Source organism: Rhagoletis pomonella, unplaced genomic scaffold, assembly GCF_013731165.1.
Source record: "Rhagoletis pomonella isolate Grant_MI unplaced genomic scaffold, Rhpom_1.0 Rhpom_scaffold_00006, whole genome shotgun sequence".
NCBI lineage: Eukaryota > Metazoa > Arthropoda > Insecta > Diptera > Tephritidae > Rhagoletis > Rhagoletis pomonella.
Window position 1 is genome coordinate 66,739,743 of NW_023458560.1, and position 9,772 is coordinate 66,749,514.

Genomic DNA, 9,772 nt, shown 5'->3' on the forward strand with positions numbered 1-9,772 from the left:
AGAGCAGATTTACGATTTGCATCTTCTCATAACTATACGTTCTCTGCTACAATTCACCCGGAAGTGTAAAAGGCGGTCTGTTAGCATAATAAATTATAGTGGTCCTCATAAAAAGTGATAAACTGCTGATAATGTTGATAAATGAACTGTCAAACATTGCATGGAAATCGATTTAACCAAAGTTTATACTTTATCAAACGATTTCGGTGGATAAATGCATAAATTTCAACTAAATTCCACCCTGACAGGCGCACAATAGCCGTCATCGATTCGCCACTTCGCTGCTTGCTATGTTTGAGTTCCGGTCGCTTAACGAAAAATTTTGCATGTGAAAGCAACAACAAAGTTAGCTAGCACGGATAACCGATAGCGAGTTTGGTTGTACGTCATTGAGTTCGTTCGTTTCGCCACTTGCTAACTGTTGGCGAATCGATGACGGCTAATGTAAGAGGTAAGAAAGAAACATAACTAGCCATATAAGTTAAGTAATAAACAATTATTTGACAAGGTGCGTTCATGTAGGAATTCGGATAAACTGATAAGCAATTTTCCCCTTTATCAATTTAGATGAGGACTTCTAATAATAATAATATTTTTATCATGGTCGATAGAAAGTTGTTGTTGTTGTTGTTGTAGCAGCAGAATTCAACCCCAAATGCATTTGTCAGATGGTGCGCTCTTTATTCTCTGACTTGGCAAGCCTAAGGACATGGATGCAGGCATCGTCCATAGAGCTTCCTATGTAAGGGTGCATGCTGCATGCGATGAGGTGTCGGATGTTGTCTGTCTGTTTAAAATTTTTTTCATACATATTGAGTGTAACCCTGTAGCACATAGAATCAGCTAATCTCAGCTGTGAGGCATTTCTAGAAAACATCTAATTCTTTTTTTACTTGTATTGCAGCAGAAGGACCACTTTAATGCGGGATAGAAGCTGGAACAACTTTTTTGAGAAACTTTACCTCACCGCACTGCCTATCTTGCCTACAAACAGAGTTGTTCTGCTAGCAGAAATGTTCCAGTGTGAAACCGCCAATGAGTCTTCAGTAGAAATATATTTTTCAATCACTCCAAAGCATTAAGATATAGAAAAAAACAGTTATAATGATTAATAGGTTAATACGGTCAAAACTGGATGAACGGTATTTTTTTTTTTTAATTATTACAAGTGTGCCTGGTTATCTGGTTAAAAGTTATTATTATATACTAGGGGTGTTCATCTGAGGTCGCAAACTGCCGATAAACGTGATAACATTATAAATGTGTATGGAGTAAATAATTTTATCACGTTTATCGGCAGTTTATTACGTTATATGAATACCTCCACACTGAACAGTTATAAACAACCACAAATTAATTTTTTTTAATTATTTATTTTTATTACAATACTGTTCATGGATTAACCAAAACTGCGATATTTTTTTTTTAGTATATAGTTTTAGTCAAGGCGTGGATATTGTTATAAACGAATAAAAGAAAAAATTAACTTGAAAATATTGCAAATATTAAAATATAAAACAACACTCATCCTTTTTTGACCGCCAGTATAGGACAATCGGTTTGCTCTAAGCGGCTCAGAGGAATATTCCTGTCACCATCATACATAGCCATTCCATGGGCGCAATACACACACCTACTGGTCGCAATGCTTTATTCAACTATCTATCTATCTACGTACCTAGCCAGTCCATACTATCGAAATTACGATCACAATTACCATTACTATTACCATTAACATTGTCTTTGTCATTACCTTAACTAATACTTTTACCATTCGCATTACCATAACCAATTGCTATTACCATTACCATTGCTATTGCCATTAACCATTACCATTGCCGTTAACCATTACGATTACCATTACCATTACCGTTGGAAATATTATTACTTTCAGTACTACCGTTACCATTGTTATTACCGTTCCCATTACCACTGCTATTACCATTACCAGAAGAAGAGCCGTCATGCAAATTAACGCAGCTCTGAAACTCACCAGCCGCTTGAACAAAAACCATCCGATCACTTACCACTGACTAACTTAAAGGAATTTAAACAAGAAAAACACGCCATCTTTTTTTTTGTGTTCCGCTGTTGAGAGCTTCACGGTTTTTCAAACTTTATTTAAATTCATAATTTTCCACATATTTCTGAACATTCTGATGTTTCTAATTTCAAAAACTACAACTATTTTCTACAATTTATGAATAAATATTTAAGTAATTATGTACGAGTGTAATAATTTACTTAAATATGCGATTAATTATTATTTTTAATTATAAGCATGAATTTCGTATGATTTTATACGATATTGAAACTAAAATTAACACTAAAATTAAAATGCGGACGATGCGCTGGACGAGTTGTTGTTTGCCATGCCACACCGTTGCCGCTGCCAGATGACTACAGATAGAAGACAAGTGACCCTTTAAGGGTGAGATAACCGTTACTAACCTAATTGGTGTAATTTATTATTAATTTCGATTAAAATTAAACTGTCACTAAAGCTATTTACAAGACTACGCGTGTGATTATAAATTTTTTAATTTAATTTTAAGCGAATCGCAACAAATATAACACACTTTAATTTAAATATCGTTCTGCAGCTTTTTATAAGATTTTATATTTTATTCCTTTTTTGCCTAAGCATTTGCAGACAACAGAGTCAGCGCCAAAAACTATTATTTGTTTTTTTTTGGCAATTGGCCTTTGCTATCTGCACGCCAAGGTTTTACAAAGAATGCACCTCCTTTTTTGCGCTTAATTTCTTTTTGTTTTTAGTGTATTAAGTATCTAGTTGGCTATTCGTCTTTTTGTTCACCGCAAGCAGCTAAGGATACTGAACGAATGAACAGCTCGCTAGCACTCGTAGCCTTTCTGATTGGCCAGCTTAGTCGCCAACGATTTTGACGTCATTTCCGCATCCTTTGTGATGCTTGCAGCCAATGAGCGAAGTGCCAATTGTCGTTTCGTTGTTAAGAGCCTACGCTCTCACACCCTTCGGTACGCTCTCTGGCGCACTCACACTCTCGTAAACGGGCTAATCTCAGCGAGTGGCTATCACACACAGCCAACACTACTCCTGCCGTCGCCAATTCACACAGCACGCGCAAGGAATATACATTTCAAAAGGCAATAGAGCCACAGCTATGCTCGACAACCCAGGCGTATGAGTGACATGGCTTACTGTTATATAAGCCGTCATCGATTCGCCACTTCGCTGCTTGCTATGTTTGAGTTCCGGTCGCTTAACGAAAAATTTTGCATGTGAAAGCAACAACAAAGTTAGCTAGCACGGATAGACGATAGCGAGTTTGGTTGTACCTCATTGAGTTCGTTCGTTTCGTCACTCGCTAACTGATGGCGAATCGATGACGGCTATAGTTACTAAATATTACGCTACTTACTTACACTCTTTCTCTTCTTCTCATCTATTCTTCTACGCCACTCATCAACACAAGTCACATGAGTGCAAGGCATAGCCAAGGAACTTTTTAAGTATTTCGTATCTTTTGCCGAGTGAAATGCATTTCCGGTGGTGTGCGATTCGGGAGGATGAGAGTATGTGTTGGGTGCGCCACAAAGCGACACTGTCGCACGCCATTGGTTGGTCACTGGCCAGTGACGTTGACGAATGGTTGCTTTTGGCAGCAGCATGGTAATTGCCAATTGGTGAGATTTTATTGTTGGATGTAGGTTGAGTTGTGGTGTTTTAAGTGAGGCTTTCATCTACAGGTTGCGCAGTTTTGTTGTTGTTTAACTGAGGAGGCGTTGCTACGACTGCAATGAGATAATAAAAGAATATGAAAGTTATATAAGTTTATACGTTTATACATATGTATAATGTATAGCTTAAATATGCATTTTTGTATCTATAAATATAATACTACCAGCCTTTTCCCGCGGCACCACGCTCGTGCAAATCCCCCGCGTGTTAACCTAATGCTATTAAATTGTACAGAAAAAGCTATACATGATTTCACAGAAAATAATTCTTCGCTTCGAATAAAAACGAATTTTCATTTGACAAATTTCATTTAAAGATAATCGGAGTGTAATATCTGCAACTGAGCCACGTAGGCGAGATGACAAATGTTACTCATACGCCATGTGCGAGTACGTTCGATATTAGCTTTCCGTGATAAATGGTACATCCAATATAGATCGGCCATTTTGAATTTTTGAAATCTGATTTCCGATTCGTAATCCGCGACCTTAAGAACTCTCGCTCGATTGGGTACGCTATTTAGAATTTTTCTAACCTGACTTCAGATTCGTAATTAACGACTTCAAAAATCTTCGAGGAAAATGGTTTAACTGTTTACTACAACTCAGTAGCACCCAAGTTCGACCCCGATCCGAGCGATTCTTAAAACCCAGTTTTATTATAAATTTTATTAAGTTTTATATAACGTTATTATATTTTCTTATTTTTCATATTATATCTTAATTTATTTAATTTTATTTTTGTTTTTATTTTATTTCATATTTTTTTATTTTTTTATTGTTTCACCTTTACGGGTTCACATCAAGTATTGGTTGGTATATTTATAACAAAATACTGAAGACTATTGATTATAAAGTATAAGAGATATATAGTATACAGATTGGTTACAAACGGATATTATTTATTATTATTTCTTAATGCTAATTTATATAAAGAAATTTACGAACTATCGACTTTGTAGATAATATCACAGATTTTTGTATGGCCCTTCGCTTTTCTACCATGTTGAGTTTTTCCAGGCTGGTGTTCAATGATTACGGAATAACTCCTGTTGTCGAAATTATAACTGAAATCACCTCTACTTCTTCTAATTTCCACAAATCCTTGATCTCGTATGCTAAGCTGTGGTATTTTCTGTATTTCTCCATATAACAATCTTGAAGGTTGTGAGCATGATAAAAACATAGCAAGGTATAACCGTTCTCTCAATTTGTCGGCCATGATTTTTTTTTGAAGTTTGCCAACATTTTAAAATCGTATAAAAGTGAAAATAAAAAAATGAAATTGTTCGAAATTGTTGTTGCTTGAGATTGAAAATGAAAATGTGTGTGTGAGTTTGTGAGTAAATTTAAAAATTAAATTGTTTGGAAACGTCAAGAATTTTAAAAGTGACTCTCAGCGGTACCTTACTATATTTTTATCATGGTTGTGAGTATTTGGTTCGCCTATATCTATGAGGAACGCTTGATTCACTTCTTTTTCGACCACTATTATATCCGGTGTTGTGTGTCTGTATTGGATGGTCCGTCAAAAGTGATCGGTCCCAATAAAGCTTGCTCATTCTGTCTTCAATTACAGCGTCTGGAGTGTGTAATTGCATATCCCTCGACCACCCTGTCGACGTAGCAAGAAGAGACGTTCTACTGCCGATTTTGGATGATGCGTGCCATACTTTGTCAACAATGTCCTTGTTGCTCTCTTGACGTTATTTTATTCTATTTTATTTATTTTAATTATTATTATTTTTTTTTTATTAAATTCAGGTTAATCTAAGACCTTAATTTTAATTAAAAAGTTACAAAGTGACGCCGTCTGACTCATTCAAGCTTTCTCAATTTGAAAAGAGAAATTGTTTTCGTTTTATGTTTAGACGTCCATTTGTGCGGACCGCTCTATAAATTATGTATGCGACTATACATACGTACATGTATATAAAAGTTTTATTTCTTGACTATTTGTACTATTTTAACGATTACATGCCTAGTTAAAGTAACTAAAAATGGTAAATATATTGCAGACAAACGAAATTGCGAAGTCGAAGGTTTTCCTAATTTTAATAACTTATTCTTTATTTGAAACTACTAAAAACAAGATTAAAAATGATCATAATTGAGAAAAATTACAAGTGGATTTTCGTTTAGAATTTTCACCATGGAAATGTGAAAATTTTGGAAAATGCATAGCACCATCGGATGTTCCGTACAAAAATCTATAGAAATCATAGTTTTCGAATTATTTTTTCAAATTTGCTGTCTGCTTTGCAGCTAGTCGAAAAATCACTTATTTTGCACCGCTCAGCGCGCTTGCGACATTTGACTTGAATTGCGCTATGTATGTATATGAGCGTATTGAAAACATGTTTAAAATTTTTACTGAAATTTACAACAATTTTTATTATTTTTCCCACTCCGACAACATTCTTTTCCAAAATTTCAAAACAGAATAATGTCATTCGGTCATAACTACAAAAAGAATTTTCAATTCCGACTAAAACTAGGTACAATTTATAAAAATTAAAATAGACAATTTCGGAAATTATGAATTTTCTAAGATTTTTCCAAAATTACTTCGATGTAATTTCACAGAAAAATTGAATCAGTTATATTCGATTCATTTTGAGGTTTCACAAGCTCGTATATAAAAATTTGAAAATGTCTCTATAAAAAATTTACCTAGTTTTACTCGGAATTAAACATTCTCTTAGAAGTAATGACTAAACTAGTATTTGTTTTTTTTGAAATGTTGAAAAAAAATGTTATAGAAGTGGGAAAATGTTTACAATGCGCTTAAAAAACTTATTATTTCTTTAAAACGGACAAATATTCTTCTTCTTAAGGCCATATAAAAACTTAAAATCGATTAAAAAATAACCGAGCTAAAAATTGTTGCCGGTTAAGAATTTGGGGGTGTTAGAAAAATTTGGAAAACAGTTTCGTCAATTACTCGGCCATCTCCATGACCCTCAACTACGAGACTTAAAAAGTTCTTGCAATTTTTTTTTTATTTTGTATCACCGTGTTATGTTCACACGCAAGTTCATTACGCACTCTACTATCTACACGTAAGCAATAATCCATCAGCAAAGTTTTTTATGTACTAATCTAATACACACTATTTATACATACAGTGGTCCACAAAATAATAGGAGTGCGTTATTTTGGTCAGTTTTTGCTATTTGTCTTTTGTTTATTTAATGTTTATTATTTTTATACAAAAGTCAAGCTGGGTGTACAACAAACAACGAATAAATTCAGATTTCAACCTTTGTAAAAAAATTATTAAAATTCTGTAAATTTTCACCAAAATATCAAACTTTTTAATCAGAATCTTCAGAGAAAATTCTGGTATGCAGTTTTATAGCCCATTCAATTCTAGTCTGAAGAAGTGCAAGTTTCAAGCTGCTAAAAAATTCCGTTGATTTTTGGCAATTTTTTTTGCTGGCACTGTCCCCATATAAAAGAAAATTGTCGAACATACTTTGTATGGAAAAAACGTGAAACACCTTCAACCGAAAAAATTCTCAAAAATCAACGGAATTTTTTAGCAGCTTGAAACTTGCACTTCTTCAGACTAGAATTGAATGGGCTACAAAACTGCATACCAACATATTTTCTTAAGATTCTGGTTAAATAGTTTGAAATTTTGGTGAAAATTTGCAGAATTTTTATAATTTTTGTACAAACTTGAAAATGTAAATTTATATGGTGTTTGTTGTATTACCAGCTAGGCTTTTACAAAAACATACGAAACATTAAATAAACTAAAGACAAATAGCCAAAACAGGTTAAAATATCCCACTCCTATTATTTTGTGGACAACTGTACATATGTACTTAGTTTGCTCAAATAAAGGATTCAATAAATAAATGGTTCACGCATTTGGCACAATTCAACGCTTGCCAAAAGCGTCGCGCAAAATCATGTAAAAGATTCTAGAGGGATTCATCGGTTTGAAACAATTCACCAGAAAGGGGAACAAAATGTGGCACAACATTTTTCATTGCTTGTTGTTGTGCGCTGACTTTGGAGCTATGTATGCGTTCGAATAAATTCCTTGGCAATGTTTCCCTAGGGTGCTTCCCCAAAAGTGCCGCTTGCCAATTTTTTCATGAAGCGAGTGAGTGTTGATTGGTGCGGGCGCAGCAGTTGGCCAACGCTCGAATAGAATTAATTTTGGCATTGAATTTGTGAAGTGCGTAAACAATTGGAAATTGGCAAGTGAAATATAAATAAAAATGCCGTAGTGAATGAACGAACGAGTGTAGACATGAGTGCATGCGTGAGAAATAGAGATGCGTGTGCACGTGCTTGAAAAGCGTGATTTCAGTTTATTTTTATTTATTTTTTATTGATGTACTTTTCTGTAGTTAGCACTATAGAAATTCAATCATAGTTTGGATTTGCTGTACGGAAAGTTCCGTTCTTCGACTCACCTCAATTCACTTTAACCCACCTCACATCAGCTCACCTAACCTAACCTAATCTTAGGCTGCGTTTCACCAGACTCATTTAAGTGAAAATTGCTTTAATTGAAAAATTTTTAGTTTCACCAATCAATATTAATTTGTTTTTAATTGTGATTTAAGTGACCCATGCTCTTCACTGAAATAAAAATTAAATCAGAATAACCACACTCAGATCTCTGCAAGTTTAATCAGCTGATCAATATACACACACCACAATATTGTCTATCAGCTGTTTACTTTTATATATACCATCCCTGGTTTTACCACCACATTTAGCACGGTGCTGCCATATTTTCACTCACTTAAATAAGGAGCTTATTGACACTGAAGAAAATTAAATTGAGAATTAAATAACAATTTAAATTAAAGTTAAAGGTAATCGCAGCCTTAGCTCAGCCAACCAAATCACAGATAAATTTCCTTCCTCAAACTCTCGAAATAGTCCAGAAAATTCCAATACAATCCCGAAAATCGATAAGTAGTCCCAAGGATCCCAAATAGTTTCGAAAATTCCAAGGCAGTCCCGAAACTCCCGATATAGTCCCGAAAATTCCGAAATAGCCCCGATAATCCTGAAAATCTGGCAACTTTGGTAGAACTACAAACAATCATCATACTCGGTGTTTAATAACATCCAATATACATACTTATGTAAATACTACTTTGGTATTTACTAGAAGATAACAACCGCAATACTTTTATACGTAGTTTAAATAAATACAATTTTTCTAATCACTGCCCAGGAGCCTAGAAGGCAAATAAATATATGTATGTAAAATCAGTGTTTCGATTCTTTGCTTCTGATGGAGTTGTTTAGATTTTCCGCTCTTTTTTTATAGATTTAACTGTGTTATCCAAATTTATTTATTTTTCTTTTAAAAACGAAAAATTGATGTCACATTGTGGAAGGAGGCTAAAGATCGCGATCAACACGATGAGCCAACGTTCCATTCTAAGAGCACCCGGAAGCTTATTGTTAGTCGTTTTCTATAATTGCCGCAGTAAGGTTTAGGGCTTGCTTACCACTTACAATCTGGCCTAATGTGAACGAATTAATTGCATGCAGGGTATGGAAGAATAGAGCAAGCTTTAATCGTACTACTTATTACCGAAGACATTTCGCACACATAAAGCGATGCCAAAGAACATCGCCTATCCATAACCAAATAAACAATTTTTCACATCCGTTTGCAATAAATTTAACCGCAACATGCAACCTAAACGCCTCGTAGCGTACAAGTGCATTTAACCGTCCTGCATTTTACTGCTCAACTCAAGTCTCTACCGAAAGCTTTTGTAGTAAATTTACAAGCAGTTAGTAGATGACTTATGGCACACCGTGTAGCTCGATTACGTACTCGACGCAAAAGAAGAAAGCAGCTTAATTTGATAACGCAAACGCAGGGGGAGCCAACCACACGACCTACGACAATATACACCCACAAAACATAACCTAAATTCATGCAATTATCTCCATCTCTCCTATCTATGAAAAAATTGCGTATGCGTAAAATTCGTAATAAATGCAAATGAAATTAATTGTTGAGGATAGCGTAGCGGAAAGGGGTGCAAAGGGGGGGGGG